A 14,758-nucleotide genomic window follows, 5' to 3' on the forward strand; every position below is an offset into this window, starting at 1 on the left:
ACAGTAATAGTAATAGTAATTAATAGTAATAATATATTATATTAATAGTAATAATAGTAAAGAAGGCTTTTATTTGCTATTCTGGAGCTGCTGAAAGCTCAGTAAATATAAAAGTAAGATATATCCATTTTATCCCCAGCTAAGAAAACTCAGGAATGCCCTGGGGATGCTAGATTTGCAGCCAGCTGTCTTAGTCAGGTGAAAGGTCTTYGTACAAAGCTAAAAAGAAAATATTGCAAGAGTTTCTAGAGTCCAAAGGCTGCCTGGCCCCAAGGAAGGATGCAGACTGCTCCTCTGGACTGGCCTTTCCTCATCAGCCCACATCAGGGAAAATTCAAAGACTGCTTCCAAAGCTAAGTATTCCCAAAGCCATAAAAGAAAGCATTCTCTGCCTGGGCCACGAGAAACACAGGAACAATCCTGTGAACAGTCCTCAGGATACTTTCTTCTGGCTGAGGATCAGAAAATCAAYGAAATGTTAGTAGTTACAAAAAAGACACTCAAAGAATGGTGACTCACAAAACAGACTACCTTGCCTTATTTGGCTATTTTAGTGAGGATGTCATAGGTCAAAGTACTATGTGAGCACAAACCATTTAGTGAATGATTGCAGGAAGAACCAGTGCACTTCATGTTAAAGAAGCTCATCCTACAACTAATTCACTGAGTTTGCAAATTTTGGCCATTCATTGATGTCATACTATGTCAGTTCCGAGCCAGATTTCTTTCTGTATGTAKAAATTTGCTCACACTTACATCAAAGCCTTCAAAGAAACAGTGGTTTAAGCATATATCTCAAAAGGAACTTATTTGTAGAACTTGCACTGAGCATGGCATCACAGATATTTTTGCAGCTCATAAAAGCTTTGTGTTGCATATTCCCCATAAGTGCATCTATATTATCAGAGTTTCAACTTATTTCTATAAGTGCAAACTTAATGTGAATAGGATTAACAGAACTCTTGGAGGCTCATATTTTTCTGATAGAGATGGTAATGCAATACTCTGTATACCAGCTTTAATTTCAAATTTCAGTCTGTATGTAGTTAAGTATYAAGAAATGCATAGAAAATAAGGAATTACAGTACACAAATACAATTACTGAATGGAATTAGCACAGGATGGAAAAAAAAAARAGTAGTTTTGGGGTTTGTTGGGGTTTTGATTTTTGAGAAAAAAGTCAGCAGTTAAATACCTCAAATTTTGTTCTTCAGGATGATGAAAGTTTGATATATTATTTAGACTTAAGTAATCAAGTGCAGTTTGATAACTTGAAGTGCTTTTGGACTTTGTAGTGTGTGTTTATCAGGACAGGAAATGTAACTCACATAGCTGATGAAATAAAATTTCTGCAGTGTTCTTTCAGTCAGGGAAGCTGCCAGAAGCTGAGGTGCAGGACTACCTTTGATATCAGTAATCAGATTAGTTAATATGTTGTCATATGTAACTGCTGACTTTTAGTCTGRCTTCAACGTATCTGGATCAAAGAATAGTATTCCTCAAACATTTAAAAGTGTAGAGGAACATTGTTAGAATAAATGTCATTAGGATCTTCTGGCTCTTCTCTGAACAAAGAATGAGTATTTCTACATGGGCACATGGGCATGTTATCTTCCAGCCTTTCTAACGTTTCTTCAGTGCTGGCACATTTTTTTGTGTAAAGAGAAAGGTGACATTCTCTTATGCCATCTCATGTCACAGCTGGTACTTCAGTTTCCCTCTGCTGTACAATGATATCACCTCTGATAGCAGGAGACTGAGTTTAGTCTCTCTGGATTTAGTAATTTTCTGTCTAACACCCAGTTAGGCAATGATGCTGTGACCAACCATGTTCCAGGTAGGTGTTTTTTGAAGTACTGCCACTTCTGCCCTCGAGTGCACTGCCCTCGCCAGCAGTTCACCAGCAGTTACCCAGTTTGCCATGAACAGCTGTGGTGCAGTAAAAAAGTTTTCTGCTTACTCGAGAAAATCTGTGCAAATAACAATCCCAAAAGCTGCCAGTCCCTAAGCAGATATAACAGCCCAACGTATGGACACAAGGAATTACATAGCTACAGCCACTCTTGCTGTAAATCCTGCAGCAGACACTGAGTTAATCTGAGTTTGAGGTATTGGTTACACAAAACAGTTACAGTTTAATTGTTTTCCTTCAAAGTGTAAGCTTCCAATTTAAGCTTGACAATTGCCAGCTGTGACATAGAAAGATTACTTGGGTGCGTTAGCAAATGTATATCACATTGCTGTAGGGCAAGATGAAAAARCAGTGCTCTTTAGATCTTGCATGCTGTGAGTAGTCCAAAGTGATGYTAAAGTTAACTCCAACAATAACTGCTGTACTAAGAAACTGAACAGGGAATGCTCAGCCMCGTTGACAGTCTACTGCATTTTCAGACAAATTTTAGCTATTATTTTCTGCTGTGAAGATATTATCTTTTTGCCAAATGATGGACAGGTTTGCACATTAAAATTAAACAACTCCASTCTCTTGGCAAAATCAGATATATTGCCTGATTTTTCTTAGTAAAGTCACATTTTCATTGTTAGAATGACAGAYCTTCACTTGCAAAGATCTCCGTTTTTTGCCAGGTTTTGCCCAGAAAAAAACAGCTATTTTTCCATCTGCAAATAATGACATTTTGTATAAGCAGGATGTAGATCTTAGTACAGGAAGAGCACTTGTTTCATTCCAACCCAGAGTGTTTGCATGATACCTCTATCATTCAGATCCACTTGTATGTGATACCTGTATCATATTGCTGTTTTGTGGGATGGTTCCCAGTTACACTGGAATATTGCCTCTGTAAATTTGTCAAGGCTGGTCATATTTAAGGATTCTTCTGTTAATCAAGGACGTTCTTCTGTTAATCTGCAGCCTTCAGGATCATCTACATTAAGTATGAAATCCCAGCTATACTGAACTTACAGACTTCCCATTACGCCTTGCTTAAATCCATATAAATGGATGTTCCTCTGTACAGGGATGAAAGAAAGCCTTGCAGAAGAACAACATCTGTACAAAACACACCTAGGAGACTGAAAAACTATGTAGTTCCTCATCACTAAGGTTATTGGTGCTAGCTGTAGTAGCACCACAAATATATTTTCCCCAACATTCAGTCATCAGACTCATTATTGTAGAGAAGGCCTATAGCTGAGAGCTTTCAAACTGCGCTGCAAATTGTAGGATCACTCAGAACAGATTGAACACCTYATATAGCTATATAAGCACAGAAACATACTAAAGGACTCAGGTATTTTCCATTCCAGCAGAGTTTTCTTCAGAKTTAATGTCAGCTAAATCACAATACAACACCTTAGACCATTATAAAATGGATTTGAAACATTGCTCTCCGTGTGCCACAGAAACCGCCAGGTACCACAACCCCATCGCCTCAGCCTGGCTGAGGGGCCGGGGCTGCTATGTCCCCACACAGAATTATTCCACTTTACTTCCCTCACACAGGGCTCACACAGAGCCCCAAGGACAAGGCAGGATTCTAAGGAAAGAGAGAAGGGGCCGTACCGGCAGTGAGGGAGCCCAGGGAGGGCTGGTCTTTGGCTGGAGTTTGATACCGCCGTGGGTGAGGCCCAGGGGGCCRTGAGGGGTATGGGGCCAGCAGGTGAGGCAAGGGGCTGCGCCCAGCGCGGGAATCAGCAAATAACACGGGGGAAAACCCGAAAAAAAGCGGCTCCGCTCCTCTCGCACGTTCCTGCGCCTGACCTGAGGCCTTGTGAACGGATCGGGACTGGCAGCACGACATGCCGCTCGCAGCTGTGCGCTCCAACGCCGCTGCAGCGCCGGCCCGGCCGGGCACGGCAGGACAGGGCAAGGCAGGGAAAGGCAGGGCAGGGCAGGGCAGGGCCGGGTTGGGCAGGGCAGGGCAGGGCGTGTGGCGGGCTCCGTGCCCAGCCCCGCGCTCCAGACTCGAGGGGCCGGGTGGCTCCCGCAGCCCTCCCCGCYAAGGGGCCGCTCGCTTCCCTGCGTCCCCTTGGAGCGGCTGCGAGCCCTTCGGCAGCCCAGCCCGCGGCTCCCGTGTGACACGGGCACAGGGGCACTGCCACCGGCCGGGAGCCGCGGGTACAGCTGCCCTCCGCAGGGCTGGCACCCTTACCTCAGCCCGTCCACGTCTGACTGCGCGGCAGCGTCCAGCTGCTGAAAGGTGAASCACTAGTTAGTTTTGCTCTAGCATTTCCCCAAATCAAACTGCTTCCAATAAAGGCGAAAGGCACGCATCAAATTTTTCCTTAAAATGTCTTTTATTTGCCTTTTTGAAATAGGGACTGAAAGTTKCTGCTACTGGCATTACTACAGACACATTTTCAGTGCAACCGCAGAAGAAATGAAAGGGCAGATTTAAGAAGGAATGAAGAAAAACTAAGAAAGTGATAAAATACAGTGCAGGTGGGAAAGTGAAGATGTAATTTTGTGTAGCTGTTCTCAGTGTCTCTTTTCTATTTCTATAACCTGTGGAAGTTCTGTTATAGCTGGTTAGGAAATCATCAGGTTAGTCTTGGAAAAAATATTTAACACTGTGTCTTGGAAACACTGCACTCATTAAAACAACCATCAYTGACAAAAAAGGATAAATTAGTAAGATAAAATACCAAATAACCAYTTTGCAGTGAAAAGAGAAATTACTTTTGTCAGATTCTGGAGTTTTCTGTCATATTCATCACTTGGAGAGGGAGAGAAACTAAAATCTGCTTTCGGAAATTCAGAAATAGAAAAATGCTTTTTATAGCTRAATACAGCTCTTGCATTTGTTGAAAGAAAAGTTACTTTGATATTTGTTGCTAAATAAAATCTTGGATCAAGTGAACTTAATTAAAAAAATTAGTTAAGGCAACAATAAACACAGGAAATATATATGAATAAAGTGTTCTAAAAGTCAGGCAACTCTTTTAAGACTAAAAATATCACCTAAGCAAGGCCACTATAATTAGCAAAGGGTGAACAAAAGAAGACATCCAGAAATAGATGGGGAGGGGGGTGGCTGGGAGGATGAAATGTCTTGGTTAACCTTATTTGAGTGTTCTTTCCATAGCATAGGAAATGGTTCCAGCTAGCTCATGAGTTCTGTTGGTATTAACTGATTTTAAAAGGACATTTCCATGTTGTCTGTATGCCAAGGAAATTCTTTTACTGGCGTGTTTGCTGAGTACAGGAAGCATCACCCTGACTAAGTGACACTGAATGTGACAAAGAATTGTATCTTTATTCTGRTGTTATAGTCAACACGGTCTCTTTGTTTCAGCTGGATTCCTTCTGGTATTTATTGGGGAATACTTACTGCAGTCTCCCAGTTTGTCCTGAGTAATGAGCAAACTGGTGCTGCTGAGTCATAATCCCTCACCACTCAAGAGGCAGYTTTCTGCATCCCTTAGGCAACTGATTAGTCTGAGGGGTGATCCAGCACATTAGGGGACAGGGCTGTCTAGTCACACACTAATCTGCTTCATCCCTCTTCAAGGTGTGGAAAAGACTAACAGTGATGGGAACCTTCCTCATCTCCATGCTATGGCCAGAATTCACTGTGCAAAGAGATAAATGTCTACCTATAATTGCTTGCTCTCCTAAATAGACAGCTGGTGAAATCAGTCTTGTATATAGTATTTTTCAGTAAAAGTCAGGCTGTGTTTATGGACCCAGTCTTGTACTGCTTTACTGAAAAAGCTTTACTGAAAGCAATGAGAATTTTGTCTGAATAAGAAGTGCAAGTTAAGATCTTGAATACTTTCRATTCAACATTTCCATTTTCACTTACAGTATTTGCCAGTTTCCTGTTTTCTTCTGTAAAGCTGCCTGTGTCAAGCATTAAGTTTCATTTGCTACACGTTACTTCTAAATGCCCTAATCGTTATCTATTTTCTTTTCCTCTCTCTTTCTTGGGAATCGTGCTAGTACCATGGCCACTACATAGCCAGCAGTAACTACAATTRTTTGTGGCTCGGGATTCCACTGACCTTTTCCTTCAGTCAGTGGTTTCAGTGACAAGCCCTTAAAATCTTCATGCACCCATGAAAAYATTTGAGAAAAAGGTTCATAATGTGTAGGTCATACAGGCCAGCAGTCACCATACTGCTGTTTCTGGAGCTCAGTAAAAATCACAATAAAACCACAAAGATATTYAATCCTAAATATTAACTTTCCTTCAGGTAACAGCAAAAACATGCAGAAAGAATAACAAATGACAATTGCCCAAAGTTTCTGCTTCTGCTCCCATTTGTCTGTGCAGTGCTTTTAGGGCATAACAATCCTGTCCTTTGAATTGTGGGAGGTGGCAGGGATGTAGCAGACTGGCTGCTGGAAGACATGAGACTAAATCAGGTGGTGGTGCAAATCATCTAGTGTGGAACTGCAAGCCAAGACTCACATGTAGCTCATGCCCAGGTCTCTATAGCATAAAACAATTACAGTTSCTTTTTTAATAATTCCACAGTCACTGATGTACCTTCTATCTACAYATGGAGAGAAGAGCAGGAGATAGAAAGCCAGCTGCTCACAAATACTACTGCAGTATTTTTTGGGTCAGTACGTATCTCTGATTCTGTGATATCATACTCARGAGAAACAAGAACAGGCAATTTTCTGCATTTGAGGCCAAGACTTAGATTGTCCTAACATGATCTGAATATTTGCCATATTGCTAAGATTCTACCTAGCTTTTCAAGTCTTTGAGAAATCCAAAATTGCTGTAAGGAGTAGCACTGCCTTTCTGATGCAGGACTTGAAAATAATGGTMCTTGTTTATAGTACAGTGAATAAAGAGCAAGAATATTAACAACAGCAACAACAGTAATAGCTTGAAGTAGAAATAAACACATGGCAATTGCTTTACGTTGGTTTGGACCTGTCATTCCCAAGAGAGGGTCTCATTTGGCAAGTGTGGTCAAGGACAATGCTGTCTCCTGACTAGGAATGAACTTTCAGGGAGAGTGTTCCCAGTAGGAAGGGTTAGACCTCAAAGCGAGTATTTACATGAGTAGCTCATTTGGTAACGTTGAACCACATTTATTTTTAATTTGCATGCCTCTCCTTTAAGTCATACCCTTCTCCTCTTGACTTCAGTGGGAGCTCCACATGTTTTGCCTTTGATTCTGCTGCATGCTGGCAACTCTAATTAGTGTTAACAGGAGTTTCAGTGGAGTTTCTTGCTCTCCTTCTTTCTCTGTAAAAGAGTTTACATGAGTTGGAGCTTTATCAAACTGGTATATGGTGCCTGTCAAGAATGTATCTTCATTTCTTCTTTTTCCCTGCCAAAGCAGAACTTAACCTTTTTTAACAATGGTGGCATAACAATGAGAAAAATGACAGTTCATTATAACAAGCTCCCCTTAATTTTGAAAATATTGCTTAATATTGTGTTTGATTTTTTTAACCATAGTAATTTCAGCTAAATAGCACAGCCTTATTGTCTAAGTTGCTATCATAGTAACTTGGTGYAGCAGACATGAGTTAGAACAGCTCAGTTCTCTAGGACTAGAACCTGCAACTCAAACTAAACCTCAGTCTGCTCTGCCCTACAGAAAGTGCTTTGAATTTCAGAGATATTTTATACAGGGGCATGATCCTGCATATTGAGCAAGGCTGGGAGAATCCAGTCCCTTTTGCAATGCTGCTGRTTTTATTAAAAATAAATACCCCCCACCAAACTCTCACCATCAAACATCGTATCTTGAAAACAGAAACACTATTCCATTTTGAGATTTTAATCTCAGACTTTGATACTCACACRTATGGACAGACACAATGAACAGAAGTCACTCTTCTCCTTCATAAGAACTGTCGCATGTGGCTTTCTGTGCTCACATCATCCTCCTTGCAATATTTCAAAAGACACACAACTTCCCAGCATGATGATAAAGTTTTCCTGTGTTCCAATAATAAAAGTTGAATGCACCAGTAATTTCCAGTTCCTCTGCGGTTGGGCAGCCTGTGAAGACTAAATCAGAGGTAGCCAACCTGCAGTATCAGTGTGGGAGTCGGAAACAGATGTTCACCGGACAATACAATTTGTTGTCACTGTCGATACTGTATGGCACTTTTCCCAACAGAAATTGTCTGTGGCTGGAAAGGAATGTAAAGAATGAGTCATGCCCCAAATTATTATTATTATTTGTTAAATTACTGTTAATGTTWAATACGCCTTGCTTTATTTTAAGTGGCTGAATCAGGGAGGCACAGGCATTCAAAAATACAATTAACTGGGCTTGTAGTATCTATGTACTGTGTCAACCAATTAATTTAAGGCTTTTTCCTCAAGACAAGGCATTCTGTTWTATTAAAACCAAAAGTCAAATTCTCTTCTTTAGAATCAGGGTAATTTAGCCTTCAAAGTTATAAAATATTTGCTCAGTAGCTATTTATGCAAAAAGCACATGGCAGGAGGTAAATGAGACAAATCATTTCATGCATATCTGAGTATGTATCTATGAAAATTAAAATTTATTATATCCATATAATGGTATTTTTGTACATATAATAACATTTTAAAGTAGCTTATGTCTTGGAAATTCTAATAGGACATTTGGGCATTCAAAACTGATCCAACACTCAAATGAGCAAAATCCTCTATTAGCATATGATAGTAGCATATGATGCCTAGCCTTGATTTCCAGATTTCATGAATATTACAAAAGCAGATGCACTAGATCATACTTACTGTAAAAGGCAATGGATTGGGTTAGGTGCTTTTTAAATTAAATATTAATTTTTGCAGAGATACATCAAATATATTTTTTAAATGCAGAAACCCTAAATAAAACCCAGCCTAAATTCAACTTAATATATTCAGTAGGAGTGTAAAAGAGAGCTAAAGATCTGACTGCCAGAAAACTTGCTTATAACACCTATATTTTACATGAAAAAGTAACACTAGGTATTTTCAAAAATGAAGACATCTGGGATTTGACTTGGAGTTCACTGAAACTGGTGACAAAACTGACCTGTAATTGCTGACTCTTGTATCTCTGACAGAACTTTCTTTAGAGATATTAAAAAGAKAAAAATGTGTGTTTAATCACATGGCCCAAACAAAAGCAAAAGATTTTAGCATTGTAAAATCAAACAGCTGTCTCATTTTTACAAATGCATGTGGTAACACTTCACAGTAATCTTTTTGTAATACTAATTTTGCATTTACTGTGTTTACTGTTGCAGCAGTCTGCAATAGTGGTTTACTGCTGTACATCAGGTTTTAGTCAACGGGAAACATGAAATGATTTTCAGCTGTGCATTTCTTTGTAACTGCTTCACGACTGAGCCTCAAGACCTATCCATGGTCCAACTTTTTAAATGCTTTTAGATTTTGTGAATTTAGATAGATTTCCATAGTGGAACACTAGGTGACTTTGGGTAAGAACTTGAAATTCCACTGCAAAATTTTCCAAGTAGGCGTGAGATGAAGCAGGATGAAATAGCTGAGAAGGTAACATTTAGCACACTTGTAATCAATGTGCTGAATTTGTRTGTGCGTGTATGTCTGTATAAGTGTATTTTTATATACATTCATGGGTCAAACTGAGTTTTTMATCAACTAGATGTTGGCAAGTGCCAAAATGATTTAGGATTAGAATGGGATTTAGGCTGATCCAGCTACAGTTGTATTTCTCATTTCATCATCATACCAGGGATACTGTGACAGTTGTGGGTTTTCTTTAATTTATGAAATAAACAAAATTAAATGTCCATACCAGACATACCATTAAGTTAAAGGGAGTGAAAGAGAAACACTGCATTAGGACTTATTCTTTTGTCTGCACCCAGCAGAGAGTCCTGAATGTACAAAACAGCTGGGAAACYTCCTATGTAGCACACAGCTTGAAAAATTAATTCAAGTTGTTTTTTTTTTTTTCAAATCAATCTGATTTGGTTTATTTCAAATTATTCTTATTCTGATTCTGTAGTATCTCTCTTTCTAAAATATGAGTAGGTACAGAAATGTGTTATTTGGGTGCATTACATAATTTTTTAATACTAACTCTACTCTCATTTTTAGTTGAATCCCAATAAATATATTAGACTTTGAAGACTTCTATTGTAATATTAGAGACATCATGTGCTTATGCAAAGTTTTAGTACTACTTACAATTTCAAAAATTACTGAATTAAAATAGACCCGTTTGCAAATGTGACTAATCCAGCAATTTCAATTGCACTGCTTTTTATGTGTTTATCTGCTGAATGACACTTTGCTGTCTCTCCTTGTCAATATAATTGTCTTTCTTGAAAAAGAGGGGCTTCAGAAGGAGATAAATGTTGATGTTCAGGCCACAGGAAAGATTTCCACAGAGATGAGAGAAAGAGATTACTGAAATTAGCAGGAGCGCGTCCTGCCCGGCAGTGAGCAGAGTGAGCAGCACCGGGAAGAGAGGAAACCCTTGGCCACCACACAGCAAGGCTGTGTACACCAGAGTTAGTTAGAGTGCTCTGAATCTCATCTTTTGATCTCGGGCGATATTTTTCTCTGTTATGTCACAGAGGTCACCTGGCTCATGTGTGACAAACTGCCTGCATAAGTCACAGTGCCAGTGGCAGAGATTTGTAACCATGTCCCTGGTCCATTGCCTTTGAATTATTTCGCAGGCCCTCTGCTTTACATTTACACTCTGTCGGAAGATGAACAGGGGAAGGGAGTAAAATCAAGGGCAGGGTCTCATCCTGAAGGACAAGGGGAAACAGGTGGAAGGTTAATGGCCCTGGAGCGTATCCACAAGCCTCTCAGGCTTGATATATGGGCCTCAGGCCTAAAACGGGCATTGGCTTTCAAAGATATATTATTTCATTTGAGGAGAGACATTCTGGAGTTCCTGCATTTGTCTGCTGATAGATGATCCTCTGTCCACAATTGGTTATGGCGTGTGAGTTTTCCTTGGGCCTGCTCCCGTACATAAAAATTTTGCTGAGCTCTCCAACCTTTCGCATGCCTGTGAGAATGGGACGTGTGCGGGCCTTTTGGCAGGCGGCTGGATTTTTGTTGCTGCTATTTTCGTAGTTCCTTTTGAAGCACCAGGCAAGTGGGGGATGAAAGGCACTTCTGTTCATTCATACGCGGCTGGGCAGGGGCAGCCTGGCGGGGACGAAAATGGGGCAGAAGAAGATGTCAGGAACCCATTATGCACACGTGTGTCTGTAGCCCAGGTGGAAGTCACTCCTTCTGACCCCATATTTTATACCGGCACATGCCTGCAGAAAGATAAAAAGGGGGAAATAATTTGCTTAATTTTTATTACCTCCCTTAGTTTATTGCTTTACAGTTCTGTTAGGGTTTTTGCATGTATTCCAGCTTCTGGGAGAAAAACGAAGATAATAACTCCATATCTTATAATTGCATTTATTGGGTCCTTCTCCAGAACATTTACCTCAGGCACCTCATGAAAATGAGGATGCTACTGCCCACGTCTCAGCAAAGCAGCAGAGGCCTCAGAGCGGGTTTTGCTCAGTGCCACAGGACTGTGCAGCAGGCTGGGCACAGTGCTGGTGGAACGTGGCCCTGCCCCAGCTCAAAGGGGCACCTTRGCACACACGGAGGAGCCTGGTGGCAAAGGCCTTGCTTCAGAGAGGGAGCAAGTCCCAGATTCATTGCTACATTGGCATTCCTATTACATCTTCTGTCGTTGCATGACTACCATAAATTGTGGGAAAACCTGTTTAAAGACCGAAATGTTTAACAAAAAAACCCCAAAACMTTAATATATATTTTTATTTAACGTATCCTACATAATGGCTTGTTTAATTCTATTGSTTTCTACCTCACTGTAGTTATTGTTACAGGATTGTCTTTCGAAGACCTATTACTCCATGATTTAAGGAAAATGGGATGTATATTTTTACTATAGAAAATATACYTATTTAGATTTGTTTTAATAAAAAACGGTTCAGTTTCGCTGGATAGATTTTCCTTGAAAGAATTTGCATTAATTATACTTAAATATCTCCTAGTTCTACCTTTTTTTTATTTTTCCTATGCTACAAAAAAAGCTAAGTAAATGCAGGATATATGTCAGAAGTTTCAATGCRGTTTGTTTGCTTTGCTTTTGCTACAGTAAAACTTGTACTTACCTAAGTTGTAAAAGCATTATATTGGTACTATGTTGTTTGAGTAATTAMATTCTTCTTTTGCTRTCACTGAACTCATTTGCTGAACTCKCAGCACTCCAGTGTGAGCAAGATCAGGCTCGTTCTGCATTTCAGTCAGTTCCTGTAGAAAATGTGCTGGTGCAGTGCAATTATTCTTTCTTCCTTTAGTGTTCTGCAGAGTTTAAGTTAGACAAGTGAGCTAAGAACTTGAGAGATATTTAGTGTCTCCTGCAGCAGTAGGAAGGAAATCTAAGGACTTGTTAAAAGGTAAGATTTAGAAGCAGAAATTCTACAGAGAGAACTGAACAGAGTGTTAGCAGGCAGGAGAATCTGCTTTTCCACTTGTTGCTTTGATAACGGATAAAAGGCTGTCACGAACTGCAGGCTACCAGCTGGGAGCAGATAGAGTAATCCCAGCAGAGGGCTGGCCCCAAACTACACAGGCATTCTTTTAAATCTTTAAGACTGCAGGAAAATTGTTTTTCCCCTACCATTGTCATCATTATTCATGATGATGTTTTTCACCCTAGTTTAAAATGTTGGTCTAGTAAATCTACCTTACAATACTTTTCTGTTTGAAATATAAGCAAATATAAGCAAGTATCACTTAGTCAGAGATACTTCAGCTATTTCATTCAAATGCCTGGAGATTCTCAAAATAAATTCCAGAGAACTGGATCTGGAACTACTGTAAGAAATCTCTGTCATTTGATTGTAAAGGTATATTGTGCCCAACGTGCAGATAATCATAGGAACAATTTGTAACCTATGTCTTCCTTGTAATCAACACGCTTGATAAATGAAATGCAGAGGATGTGTTACTTGTAAGAGAATAGCAACAGAATGTCATTTGTTAGAAAGGAGCCCAAGTGACCCCTGCTCAGYACAAACACAGGCAAACACAGTGACAGAGCCTGGCAGCCCCATGCACGCAGAGCCGTGCGATGTGCATTGTGCCGCCAAGGTCATGTTACCAACATGCTTAGACACACATRGGGCTGGGCCAGGAGCATGTTACAGAGGCTTGGCAAGATGTGGGGTTTCAATCTGCATTATTGAGGAGAAAAAACAAAAATATTTAAGCCCTGGTTGTCATTCTATACTGTTCATTTTAATGATATGTGGAGGGGTCTAGCTTATTTTGTATTCTTATGTGTAATTACCCATATAAAAAACYACCACTCATTAGTGCTCTGTTCCACTGACTTAATTATACTCCTTAATTAAATCTTGACTAACTGGGGGTCACTGCAGTGTCAGTGGGATTTGTCACTGTTTGTCAGCAGGTGTCTGGTCACATCTATTTCTGGTTTCCCTGTTGCTGTATGCTGTTTAAGAGCATGGTCTTTGCTAAAWGCAAAGGACAATGATGCATTACTTTCTTGAGGTTTGTGACTTTAAGAAACATAAGTGAATCCATTCTCTAATACAAGCGCTCTCCCAATCCCAATGTTCAGGAGGTGGGGAATGTAGCAAGTGTAAACCAGAAAACACAGTTCATTACCTCACTTGTGCTCATTTTCAAAGGCTTATTATTCCTGCACTCAAAAGACAYCGTCTTATTAATTTATCAGATAATCTTCTGTTCAACAGGCATAAAAATATATTGCAAATATCAATCCAGAGATATTACTCCTTTTCCCTACCTCCTAAACATGAAATGAATTTGAAACATGACCAGCAAGAAYGAGCTAAATCAATATTACATGCATAACAAATACTACATGGCATGTGCTGCTATTGCCGTGCTGCTCAGAGTCAGAAGACCGAGGCTCCCGATTCAGTGTTCCCTGAATAATTCAGTGGGAGTTCTGCATGTGCAATAAGTGCATAATAGTGCCATTTCTGTCTGTTTCAAATTTGCATGTTTTGGGTTTGTTATTTGAGAAAGTTACTTAGGGGAAATATAATTCCCATGTTTACGCATATAATAGGCACCTAATGTTCATCTGAATAATTGATTAGTCAAGTCAGGCTTTCATAATTAGCTATTGGCTTTCCAGTATAAGCCCACAAAACACTTGTCAATCTACAGACATTTTTAATTTATTAATATATCTGTTATCAAAAGAGCTGCAGTAGTTACCTAGAAAGCATTTATTATTTATTCWGTCGAGGCTAAGGAAGCATTTAGATCCTAGACATGTATTTTGAATCTATTGTAACTTTCCCAGAAGATTTTTTTTTGCTCTGAAAGTTTTCAGAAATGTTCTCTGCCTGTAAGCTTTTGCTTACAGTGGAAATTGGAGTGGTTTTTTTTCAATCCATTCCTGCATTAGAAAAAAGCTAGTGGCATGTTTCACTGGCTATAAAATAATGTGTATTATTTATTGCATTCAGATACCTAACAAGCACTTGAATAAATGCCACTAGCAGATATCTCTAATGCAGTCACARATTCTGTGACAAGACAGATGCATCTGTTGATAGCACATAAGTGACACTGATGTTGCAATTAGGAGTTGCGGAGCTATATGTTAAATTGCAGAATTATAAGAAAAATTGTATTTATCATGAACTTCATGACCTTATTTGAACTCTACTACTCTTCCAGTTTTGCTTCCTCGTATTTCTGACCAATTTTCCAGTGGCTGTTTTTAAAGGGAAAAGACATACGCCTTACTTCAGAAGTACATTTTGAGCCCAGTGGTATGAAATTCATAAATCAAAATAATTGAT

At 39.6% G+C, this 14,758-nt stretch overlaps 1 protein-coding gene and 1 long non-coding RNA gene across 4 annotated transcripts in view; one reads left to right on the forward strand and one right to left on the reverse strand.

Annotated features, from left to right (window-relative positions):
- The window catches only part of NR5A2 (nuclear receptor subfamily 5 group A member 2), an 82,415-nt gene that overhangs the window by 20,466 nt on the left and 47,191 nt on the right, over nt 1–14,758 (forward strand). The window lies entirely within an intron of this gene.
- Nucleotides 7,032–11,241, reverse strand: LOC130572529 (uncharacterized). The gene is made up of 3 exons (XR_008965228.1): nt 10,916–11,241; nt 7,734–8,068; nt 7,032–7,169 (listed from the first exon to the last, which is right to left on the reverse strand). It is a non-coding gene; the product is annotated as an uncharacterized LOC130572529 (long non-coding RNA).

This window comes from Malurus melanocephalus, unplaced genomic scaffold (genome assembly GCF_030028575.1).
Source record: "Malurus melanocephalus ecotype Western Australia unplaced genomic scaffold, MMel_1.1 scaffold_37, whole genome shotgun sequence".
Lineage (NCBI taxonomy): Eukaryota > Metazoa > Chordata > Aves > Passeriformes > Maluridae > Malurus > Malurus melanocephalus.